The sequence below is a fragment of the Procambarus clarkii genome, chromosome 91 (genome assembly GCF_040958095.1).
Source record: "Procambarus clarkii isolate CNS0578487 chromosome 91, FALCON_Pclarkii_2.0, whole genome shotgun sequence".
In the NCBI taxonomy this organism is placed as follows: domain Eukaryota; kingdom Metazoa; phylum Arthropoda; class Malacostraca; order Decapoda; family Cambaridae; genus Procambarus; species Procambarus clarkii.
The window spans coordinates 8,288,594-8,300,907 of NC_091240.1; positions in this window are offsets into that span (position 1 = coordinate 8,288,594).

The following is a 12,314-nucleotide window of genomic DNA, read 5'->3' on the forward strand; positions in this document are numbered from 1 at the left end:
ACGTCCAAGTAAATTTAACAGGAGCCGAATTTGCTCCCGTGTGAGCCTCTGGTCTCATAAACAACAATGGCTGCCCTCCTTCCCCACTGACGCCTGGCCTACTTTGTCCAGATTTCAGAAAGTGATAGAAGGGTCACATTTACTCTACTTTAATATTGATAATTAAGTTAATTTATATAAGATGTTTTTATGATGGTAAAGTCCAAAGACTAATGTATTTAAGAATAATTCCCACCATAATAGGTGGTGAATTATAATAGTATGTGGTGATGATATCCCGTTTTCTATAGACGGTAATTCCACTACAAGTTACGTTTTCTATGGGTAACTTGTTGGTAATACAGTTATTATCTGTATGATTATTAAATGGTGTCGGATTTTCCGACAACCACCACATCAACCACTACCACCCCAACCACCAGCATCACCACCACATCAACCACTACCACCACAACCACCAGCAACACCACCACATCAACCACTACCACCACAACCACCAGCAACACCACCACATCAACCACAACCGCCTCAACCACCAGCAACACCACCACATCAACCACAACCGCCTCAACCACCAGCAACACCACCACATCAACCACAACCGCCTCAACCACCAGCAACACCACCACATCAACCACTACCACCACAACCACCAGCAACACCACCACATCAACCACAACCACCACAACCACCAGCAACACCACCACATCAACCACAACCGCCTCAACCACCAGCAAGACCACCACATCAACCACTACCACCACAGCCACCAGCAACACCACCACATCAACCACAACCACCAAAAAAATGAAGAGAAAGTTGAAAAGGAAAAACGGCAAGACTTAGATATTTGGTATTGAAGCCAGTGAGGGGGGGGGTGAGGGGGGGGGTGAGGGGGGGGGTGAGGGGGGGGTGAGGGGGGGGTGAGGGGGGGGTGAGGGGGGGGTGAGGGGGGGGTGAGGGGGGGCCTGATATATAACTAGGGAGTGCCTGGCCCAAGAAAAGAATGCAGAAATTCAAATATTTGAGGAAGTTTTTTTTCCATCTTTCGTCTGGAAGAGAAGAAAGTTAGCGAAGCAGATATGTTGAGAGAAAGTAGTGGTGAAAGGCCGAGTTAAGATGTTGGTGTTTTCACGTGTCAGAGAGAGTGTGTGGGTGGAAAGTCAATGCATGATGTTACCAAGCAGTAAAATAGGTACCTGGGTGTTAGTCAGCTGTCACGGGCTGCTTCCTGGGGGTGGAGGCCTGGTCGAGGACCGGGCCGCGGGGACACTAAAAAGCCCCGAAATCATCTCAAGATAACCTCAAGATGATGCCATCGTTTTCATAGGTCATAGAGAGAGGAGAACAGCATGGGGTTAAAAAATATTGGTGCTCTCAGATATCAGTGAGCGAGTGGGGAGAGGCCAGGCAAGATGCTGGTTGTACAGGTCAGGATAAGCTGGGTGCACCCGCCAAACACACACCGAAACTACGACGTTGGTACAACGTTCGAACAAGTTTTAACACCTCCTAACCAGTTATAACAACCAATATAGCAAGTTGTAACAACGTTCTAATACGTCATAAACACGTTAAGCCAAGATGTAACAACTTTATTACAAGTTGTAACAAGCGGAAAATGGAGACAGTTTCGGTTTGTGTTTGCAGGGTGGGACCTACCTTGAGGTTACCTTGAGGTGCTTCCGGGGCTTAGCGTCCCCGCGGCCCGGTCGTCGACCAGGCCTCCTGGTTGCTGGACTGATCAACCAGGCTGTTGGACGCGGCTGCTCGCAGCCTGACGTATGAGTCACAGCAAGGGGACGAGGCAAGATCGCTGCAGAAAGAATGCAATGAAAAGTAAGACACTTGTCCTACATTTCATCGCATCACTTGTCAGTTATTCGCTTATCATCACATGTCCTTTGTTGATGGTTTGAGAGTGGGAGATAAGAGGGTGCTCTGAGTGGCGTGTTGAGATTGCTTGAGCTCTGAGGCGAAGGGTGACGATCAGGAGGTCGCGGAAGGCGCCGTTCAAGTTCAAGTTCAAGTATGGTTATTGAGATAAGCAATAAATACATCTCAAAGGGATAGAGTAGCTTAGGCTATTTCTACCCCCTGACACCCGACTTGATAATGATCCAGGACGGACCCAAACGGTCTCGCTTCATGCAGGTCGGTGTTCAATCCCCGACCGTCCAAGTGGTTGGGCACCATTCCTACCCCCACGTCCCATCCCAAATCCTTGTCCTGACCCCTTCCACGTGCTATATAGTCGTAATGTCTTGCCGCGTTTTCCCTTCATCTTCAAGTGTGTGTGTGGTTGGGTCATTAGGGTTCCTGGTTCTCTCGGAGGGTAGGAAGAGCGGCAGTTATCACGAGTTGATTGTCTTTCCACGATGGATCAGTGATGCTAATCCGTCACAACCTGACTAATACCACCTCATAACAGCTGCATGTAATCAGGAAAATACTCCAAGAGACAGTGTCAGGAGGAACATGCAAGAATGACAATACCAGGGCAACAATTTCACTCCCCCCCCCCCTAAAAAAAAATACTTTCAAGTTGTCCCTCCTTCTCTCGCTCTCCTGTAAAACAAAATAACATCAGATATCACTCCCTCTCTCTTCACCTCCATTCTCTTAACAAAAATCTAAAACACTAGAGGAGGGGCTAATCTCCATCAATCAGGGTGGACTATTGCCCTCACTTATCCAAAGTCGAAGTTGGAGAGAGATGAGACAAAAATCACCTAGACTCTGATTGACTTTGGCATCAGCCGCGTTCGGATCACCGCCTCTGGCTTGACATTCAGCTAAAGGGGGGGGGGAGGGGATAAAGTTCTTGTTTCCTATCAGGCTTGTTGCAACGCTTCTCACCTCCTGGGATAAGGCAATCAGCAATTAATTAACTGTTGTGACTTGTGACATCTTAGTGTTCTGTTGTATCGGCGTCTGAGTCTTCGAATGCGATCTGAACCCCTCCACCACCAGTTCGAACTCTTGTGTGCGTGAAGAGAGTGTGTGTGCTTTCCAATTACTCTTTTTCTCTCTGCATCACCTCTCTCTCACTCTCTCTCTCTCTCACCCTTCCCACCCCCCTTACTCCTCTCCCCAGCAATAATTCCACCTCCCCCCCCTTATCCCTTATTCTCCTTCACTGCGTCTTCCCCCCCCTCCCCCCTCTCCCCACTCACCCGGAAGACAAGTGAGAGACGGCACAGGTAACCCGACCGGCCCTCTTCACGACCCTCGCTCTCACTCCCAGGAATCAGGCGGTCAGCACTTGAGTCAGCAGACGAGGGGAGGCAGGAAAGATGATGAGGTAGGATAAGGATAACGACCAGGGAACCAACAGAGAGAGAGAGAGAGAGAGAGAGAGAGAGAGAGAGAGAGAGAGAGAGAGAGAGAGAGAGAGAGAGAGAGAGAGAGAGAGAGAGAGAGAGAGAGAGAGAGAACGAGTCTTGTTGAGTCAATATTAGATCTTCATTATGTTCATCCTTGCCACTCACAACGCAGAACAAACTATAAAAAACAAAAGAGGAGGAAAAAAGATAACGCAAAAATTCAACCGGTTCTGGATTTTTTTTTTATAAAAGCAAGGAAAAAATACGATTTTTCTCTTTCAGAAAGAAACAGGAGAAAGAGATACAAAACAGTCAGACTGACAGACAGAGTATCTCAGACTGGCCAACTGATACAGACTGGAGACCTGTATCAGACTGTACAGATTAGCCAAAATGAGACTAACATACAAATACACAAAATTAACACCCTGATAACTACAAGAAAAAAAAAAACACGAAAAGGGATTAAGATGAACCAGTTCAAAATAAATAAGAAAGGCGAATCACACAATTAAAGAGACGAAAATAAACGAACAGAAAAATGAAACAAGTGAAACAAGAGAGAAGAGCACCCCCCCCCTCCTCCCTCCTTCCCCATCTGTGGTGCACAACCTGTTCCACCAGGGAGCTGTCAATACCTCCTCAATACAACCGGCAAATATTACCTGTCTGATAGACAGAGAGAGGACGGGTGGCCCCCTAGTGGCGCTCTCCTCCCATTTACGTAAATAGCGGTAAAACAGCCTCTCCTGTAAATAATTAATGTCCCCTCTTTTATATATATATAAATTAAAGTTCATTGAGAGGGGCGGCGGCTCGACGGAGTGGAGGAGAACCATCTATACAACAGCACATACTGGGGGAGGTGAGCTATGTATACTATAGATGTATAGACAAAGCAGATTATGCATACTATATAGATGTACCAAGAAAGTGAACTATGTATTATAACTGTAACAGAGAGGGGGAAATACACACACACACACACACACACACACACACACACACACACACACACACACACACACACACACACACACACATATATATATATATATATATATATATATATATATATATATATATATATATATATATATATATATATATATTACTGAATTTACTATGATGATGAATATATATATAATGTACTGAAAACCTGAATAATGAATATGAATGTAACGTTGACCTAAAATATGAATTCCACATAAGTTTCAGAAAGCTGATTCCTATTTATATACATATATATATATATATATATATATATATATATATATATATATATATATATATATATATACACTATCAATTTAGCTGAGTGATGAAATATGTGCTCAATATGATGCAGGATTTGAATTGATTAATAAATAAATTCCTGGTGGAGTAATCACTAGCACAATGAGCCGAGTAAATGACAACATCAGTGTGAGTGTACCTGGGTGACCTCTGCTGGGCGTGGGGTCACCCAGGTACAGGTACAGGTCATCGGGATACGACGGGGTCGACATGGAAAGAAATCGGTCAAGGATAATTAAAAGATGTCCATTGGGAGAACACTGAGGCTATGTTGATATCCATACATCTGAAGAAAATATGTTGACCAGACCACACACACTAGAAATTGAAGGGACGACGACGTTTCAATCGACTTGAGAATGGTCCAGGACGGACCGAAACGTCGTCGTCCCTTCAACTTCTAGTGTGTGGTCTGGTCAACATACTTCAGCCACGTTATTGTGACTCATCGCCTGCATCTGAAGAAAAGTCGACGTTTCTGTCCGTCCTGGACAGAAACGAGTCCAGGACGGATCGAAACGTTCGACTTTTCTTTATTTCTAGATGTATGGGTTGGATATCCACTCGACAGACACGTTATTGTGACGAATCGACTGGACTGAGGTTATGGAGTGGGATCGAACTATGCGTTCCTGGCCAACCTTTAGACATTTCACGAAAACCAGCAGCACTGTGACTCAGATACAAAGCCACAGTCACACTTGACCGCTGCCCGAGACTCAAGGTGGAGTAGTGCTCCTTGAGCGTTACCAAGAGGAATACCTCGAACATTTCCTCCCCCCGTCTCTTCCTGCTATCATCTGGCCACGTCCCCTTAGCCCGTCGTCTTGAGTTGCCACTCAGTTCAAAATCCATCCTTCTAGGAACTTCTAATCCATAGGTTAGAAGTTCCTGAACTCCTAGGAACATCTAACCTAACCAGACACACACGTGAACCCAAGAAACTCGCTTAAGCTGTATCAAGTCGACGCATAGAAAACGTCGAAGTTTGTGTGCCTGCAACAGAAAGACGTGTTTTAATATTGTTTTACATTTGTAAAAAACATTTTTACATTTGTTTTACGTATGTAAAACACGTTTTACATACGTGTTTACATTTGTAAAGTTAGTTACCATAATGTACGACTGGTCGGCTATGGTCGGTCCGGGGGCACTATACGCGTCTGAAACACTCTCAACCTATCTCTGTTTCACACTCTGTTTCAACGTTTAAAACCAATAAGGCTCCCAATTTATGAATTTGTGCTCTGTTAAAGCCATTAGGCTAACCAGGCTCCAGTTACTGCAAAGCTTGCTGATGCAAATATCAATATCAGTGATTGGGATATTGGTCAATAACGACTCAGTATTAAACCATGCCATTACACAATTAGTTGGGGTCCGTGATACAAATTCCCCTGTCGCAAGTGAGCCAATCTTTTATAGTGTGACAATTACTGTTAATAGCTACTGCTAAAATTGCAACTATAAGCTTTGACAAGAATTAATTGAATGCATAGGCTGGGCAACTTTCCCTATGTAGGCCTATCTATAGCACCCTGCACCTCACTCTCAGCCTACATTTAGGACCCAATTGTCTAAAAATACAAATTGCGGCCAAATAACTTGTCTTTTGAACATAACACTCATTTTAAGTTATAAATATTAAAAAAAACATATGTTTTCGCAATTAGTTCATAAAAAACACCTCCATTTTGTAGGGAATACAAAATATATGATACATGCTTCTTCACAGCGAAGAATATACTTATACAATGGGTACCGATACAACACTTGTATTTGTATACTATACAACACTTGTATTTGTAAAAAAAAAACCACTTGTATTGTAAAATACAACACTTGTATTTTTATACTAATATAAAAAGCATATTATATTATTGCTACATGGAGTCAATATCCTAGTATAAAGAGTCTGAGAGCTTCTGAGAGCTTCTGAGAGCTTCTAAGAGCTTCTGAGAGCTTCTAAGAGCTTCTGAGAGCTTCTAAGAGCTTCTGAGAGCTTCTAAGAGCTTCTGAGAGCTTCTAAGAGTTTCTGAGAGCTTCTAAGAGCTTCTGAGAGCTTCTCAAATCATCACATGTTTTGTGTATTTAATTCATAAATTATGAGTTTGTTTTTGTGTATGCAATTGGAGCTGTGAGAGGGAGTGGGGGAGAGAGAGGTAGAAGTGAGAAGGGGAAGAGAAGACGTGGATAAGAGGGGGGAAAGGAAGGGTGTGTGGTGTGAGAACGGGAAGAACAGAATGGGGGGAGAGAAATGTACGAGGAAAGGACAGCAGGGGAAGAGGGGAGAGAGAGAGAGAGAGAGAGAGAGAGAGAGAGAGAGAGAGAGAGAGAGAGAGAGAGAGAGAGAGAGAGAGAGAGAGAGAGAGAGAGAGAGAGAGAGAGTGAGAGAGAGAGAGAGAGAGAGAGAGAGAGAGTGAGTGAGAGAGAGAGAGAGTGAGAGAGAGAGAGAGAGAGAGTGAGAGAGAGAGAGAGAGAGAGAGAGAGAGAGAGAGAGAGAGAGAGAGAGAGAGAGAGAGAGAGAGAGAGAGAGAGAGAGAGAGAGAGAGAGAGAGAGAGAGTGAGTGAGAGAGTCTCTCTCTCTCTCTCTCTCTCTCTTCCCAGATAACCTGCGATAAACGTGGAGAACAGAGCAGGTAATAAGAGTTTTAATAGAGAGGGAAGATCGTCTTGAGGGTTGAGCTTGCTGGGGCAACACGAATTGACTCCACGAGAATAGTTGACTGAACGGAAAGATGACTGGAAGATAAGATTGATGGACGCAGATTGCTATACATACAGACACACAAATCCACATAACTCAACATGTAAAGTAGATAAACAGATATAACACATACAAAAATTTACATAAATAAAAAACTAAACTATTAACTACAAACAGCAAATCAAGATAAACATACAAGAATAAACATACATGTTACTAAATAAAATAAACATACAAGTTACCGAAACAAACACAAACATTGGACAAATTAAAAGAGACAGACAAGTAAAACAGGTAACAAATACCTTAGCCCAAGGAAAATATGAGGATGATAACATTTCAAAACACGTCAGGAGCAAAGGAAACACGCTACCACATATTAATGCGAGTACAGTCACTCCAGTACACACGCCTGAGGGAAGCAGGTGCCTCTCAAAGACACTAGATGTCTCAGGGAGTCGCTGGGAGCTTCTGAGAATTTATTTAAGACGCTGGGAGCTTCTAGGAATCGCTGGGAGGGCCTAAGAGACGATGGGAGAGTCTAAGAGCAGTTGGGCGCTTTTAGAAGTTGCTGGAAGCACCTAAGAGTCACCGTGAGCTCTTAGGGGGGGACGCTGGGAGCCACTGGAAGCTCCTAGGAATCACTGGTAGCTTCTAGAAACAGTGGGATGTTCTAGTAACCGTCGGGAACTTTCATGAACCACTGTGAACCTCTAGGAACATCAGGGAAATACTGCTGGAAGATTCTGTGAGCAGCAGTGAAATTCTGGAAACGTTGGGAGCTTCCAGAAGCCACTGGGAGGCGAAGGAATCCACAGAGAATCGACAGGATTCCAACCCAAACCAGATGTTTGTTTCGTCGCAGTTGATGGGATGTCGAGTGTCACGATCTTGGACTTCGCATGTCAGGAGCTTAGAAGTCGAGTTTGACGAGAGCTAGTGTGGACTAGGCCTAGGAGGCTAAGCTTAGTAGCACAATAAGAACCTATCCCTGAGCTGACCTGAAAATGGCGTCACTCAAGTCCGACAACGGTGTCACCCAAAGTCCGACAACGGTGTCACCCAAAGTCCGACAACGGTGTCACCCAGGTCGTCCAGTTCGTCTGGAAGACCTGGGTTCGTCTTGGTATGATCCTAAGACCTGGCCCTGTGGTAGAGGACCAGGTCTAACTACCCCGTTTCGCTAGGACCTCATGGGAAGACCCTAGTCATTCCTGGTCCCTGCGGAAGAGGACCACGTAGGTCCTAGCGTAACGTACCCCGTTACGCTAGGACCTCTTGGGAAGACCCTAGTCAGACCTGGTCCCTGTGGAAGAAGTGGTTGCTATTCCCGCTTTTCTAAGAGCTGAGGAAGGGGGAGATCTGGCAGCGATGAGTGGGGGGGTTAAGGATGGAAAAAGATTTACAGCCAATAGTGCCGTCTGCCTCAAGGAGGAGCCGAGGTGTGGGAGAAGTGGAGGAGGAGGAGGAAGAGGAGGAACAGGACAGGGACAATAATTTGTAACTGAAGTTGTAGGTGTAATAGCTAGAAGAAGGACGACAAGGAGGAGGGAGAAAGATAAGGAGGAAAGGAAGATGAAAATGGAAGAAACGAGGGGGAAAAGAGTGGTAAGTGAAAATGTGAGGAGAAGGAGAGATAGGCAGACACAATAGAGAGGCGTTGAGACAAGACGAAAAATAGGCGGAGAGGAAAGTAGTAGAAGTAGTACACGAGGACATAAGCAGGTGGATAAAGAAGGAAGGAAGATAGCACAGGATAAAGGACGGGGGGGGGGGGGAGAGGGGGAGTCGGATATTGATAGATAATGTTGAATAAAGTCTACCTTCAGCACCAACGGATGACAATATCATACAGCATAAACATATTATTCATTTATTTTCATTTGTTTTGTTGTAAACTCAAGTTTTGGAAGTTTCAATATGGTTATCTTTATGTTATCTCACCTGAGACACCTGCTTGTGTTACCTCACCTGAGACACCTGCTTGTGGTACCTCACCTGAGACACCTGCTTGTGGTACCTCACCTGAGACACCTTTTTGTGGTACCTCACCTGAGACACCTGCTTGTGGTACCTCACCTGAGACATCTGCTTGTGGTACCTCACCTGAGACACCTGCTTGTGGTACCTCACCTGAGACACCTGCTTGTGGTACCTCACCTGAGACACCTGCTTGTGGTACCTCACCTGAGACACCTGCTTGTGGTACCTCACCTGAGACACCTGTTTGTGTTACCTCACCTGAGACACCTGCTTGTGTTACCTCACCTGAGACACCTGCTTGTGTTACCTCACCTGAGACACCTGTTTGTGTTACCTCACCTGAGACACCTGCTTGTGTTACCTCACCTGAGACACCTGTTTGTGTTACCTCACCTGAGACACCTGCTTGTGGTACCTCACCTGAGACATCTGCTTGTGGTACCTCACCTGAGACACCTGCTTGTGTTACCTCACCTGAGACACCTTTTTGTGGTACCTCACCTGAGACACCTGCTTGTGGTACCTCACCTGAGACATCTGCTTGTGGTACCTCACCTGAGACACCTGCTTGTGGTACCTCACCTGAGACACCTGCTTGTGGTACCTCACCTGAGACACCTGCTTGTGTTACCTCACCTGAGACACCTGCTTGTGGTACCTCACCTGAGACATCTGCTTGTGGTACCTCACCTGAGACACCTGCTTGTGGTACCTCACCTGAGACACCTGCTTGTGTTACCTCACCTGAGACACCTGCTTGTGGTACCTCACCTGAGACATCTGCTTGTGGTACCTCACCTGAGACACCTGCTTGTGGTACCTCACCTGAGACACCTGCTTGTGGTACCTCACCTGAGACACCTGCTTGTGTTACCTCACCTGAGACACCTGCTTGTGGTACCTCACCTGAGACATCTGCTTGTGGTACCTCACCTGAGACACCTGCTTGTGGTACCTCACCTGAGACATCTGCTTGTGGTACCTCACCTGAGACACCTGCTTGTGGTACCTCACCTGAGACACCTGCTTGTGGTACCTCACCTGAGACACCTGCTTGTGGTACCTCACCTGAGACACCTGCTTGTGGTACCTCACCTGAGACACACATGCTTGTGGTACCTCACCTGAGACACCTGCTTGTGGTACCTCACCTGAGACACCTGCTTGTGGTACCTCACCTGAGACACCTGTTTGTGGTACCTCACCTGAGACACCTGCTTGTGGTACCTCACCTGAGACATCTGCTTGTGGTACCTCACCTGAGACACCTGCTTGTGGTACCTCACCTGAGACACCTGCTTGTGTTACCTCACCTGAGACACCTGCTTGTGGTACCTCACCTGAGACATCTGCTTGTGGTACCTCACCTGAGACACCTGCTTGTGGTACCTCACCTGAGACATCTGCTTGTGGTACCTCACCTGAGACACCTGCTTGTGGTACCTCACCTGAGACACCTGCTTGTGGTACCTCACCTGAGACACCTGCTTGTGGTACCTCACCTGAGACACCTGCTTGTGGTACCTCACCTGAGACACACATGCTTGTGGTACCTCACCTGAGACACCTGCTTGTGGTACCTCACCTGAGACACCTGCTTGTGGTACCTCACCTGAGACACCTGTTTGTGGTACCTCACCTGAGACACCTGCTTGTGGTACCTCACCTGAGACATCTGCTTGTGGTACCTCACCTGAGACACCTGCTTGTGGTACCTCACCTGAGACACCTGCTTGTGTTACCTCACCTGAGACACCTGCTTGTGGTACCTCACCTGAGACACCTGCTTGTGGTACCCCACCTGAGACACCTGCTTGTGGTACCTCACCTGAGACACCTGTTTGTGTTACCTCACCTGAGACACACATGCTTGTGGTACCTCACCTGAGACACCTGCTTGTGTTACCTCACCTGAGACACCTGCTTGTGGTACCTCACCTGAGACACCTGCTTGTGGTACCTCACCTGAGACACCTGCTTGTGGTACCTCACCTGAGACACCTGCTTGTGGTACCTCACCTGAGACACATGCTTGTGATACCTCACCTGAGACACCTGCTTGTGGTACCTCACCTGAGACACCTGCTTGTGGTACCTCACCTGAGACACCTGCTTGTGGTACCTCACCTGAGACACATGCTTGTGGTACCTCACCTGAGACACACATGCTTGTGGTACCTCACCTGAGACACCTGCTTGTGGTACCTCACCTGTTACATCTTGAGGTTATCGTGAGATGATTTCGAGGCTTTAGTGTCCCCGCGGCCCGGTCCTCGACCAGGCCTCCACCCCCAGGAAGCAGCCCGTGACAGCTGACTAACACCCAGGTACCTATTTTACTGCTAGGTAACATCACACAAGAAACAAACCAACTACCATGTGTTCTACCCAGTAACGCCGCAGTAAACAGACTCACCTATACAGACGAGCCTCACCTGTGTTACCTGACACGACGTTACTTCAAACTGCCAAACAAACACTCTTACGTTACCTGAAAACGAAACAAATAGGAGTTAGTGAGAGCAACTTTCCCTATCATTACCAAAATATAACCATAATAATTATAGTATTATGATAATATTAATAACATTATAGATGATAATTACCACAATAAAAACAATTAGCACAAAGTAATTAACATCGGCAAAACATGTTCAAAAAGCTTTAAACAACAGTATATTCACAGAGTTCCAAACGAGGCTGTTCATTTAACGGGAAGATTTAGGAGTGCGCGCACACACACACACTATCAATTAGGAACTGGAATGATAATGATTTGTTCCTCGTTGTTTTCAAGCGCCATCTTCACTATCATTACTGCAATAACTGCCACCCGCATCATCAAGAGCATGGCTTCTCTTGCGTAGATGTCGGCCATTGGCTGATCTGTTCCTTTACACTGTCCCCTTCCTTCCCTTCCCTTTACTTTCCCTCCCCTAGTGACACTCACCAATCCCCTTCCCAGTCGTCTTCTACCCCTCCAGGGATAGAAGATGTGGGAG